Raw genomic sequence first — 690 nt, 5'->3', positions numbered from 1 at the left:
ATTTTTACATACGACTTAGGTAGCACAACGGCTGGGCAGCTGCCTTCCCTCCATGCTGTTAGAATCCACCTTCCCATCGATACCCCAAGCCATCGCTCACTGTCTGGGCTGCTCTCAGCTCTAACCAGGCAGCCAGCCCTCTGGGTCCCGTTCTCTTGGCTCCTAACCCATGGTGGTTCTCTCTCCTCCCCCTCTCCTCATGGTCTCCTCTCTCTCTACACCCTTGAAAACCCCACCCCACTGATCTCTCTTCTCCCCAGTCTCTGGCTGCCAGCATCTTTATTCACCAATCAGAATAATTTGGGTGCAGGGTCCCAGGGGCCACTTACAGACTCCAGATCTTGGCGGGCCAACACTCACCATTACGATAAACAGTAAAAGACAAAACCTCAACAACCTAGAACAGAAATTGTACATAGGCACCACCCTCAATGACCGAGATCATGGAGAAATGGCCAAGTGGGGCGACGGGAGAGAATGAAGCCTGTAGAAGGCCATGAAGTCTGACTAGCCACACTGAGGGGAAGCCATTTGGAAGTCATTTAAATTATGATGTGTATAGTGTGTGTGTGTGTGTGTGTGTGTGAGAGAGAGAGAGAGAGAGAGAGAGAGAGAGATTATATGAGTGCCAGTGCATGTATGTGTGTGTGTATGTGTACGCATATGTGTGTGTGTGTGTGTGTGTGTGTG

Source organism: Rattus rattus, chromosome 16 (genome assembly GCF_011064425.1).
Source record: "Rattus rattus isolate New Zealand chromosome 16, Rrattus_CSIRO_v1, whole genome shotgun sequence".
In the NCBI taxonomy this organism is placed as follows: Eukaryota; Metazoa; Chordata; class Mammalia; order Rodentia; family Muridae; genus Rattus; species Rattus rattus.
This window is presented reverse-complemented; position numbering follows the sequence as displayed.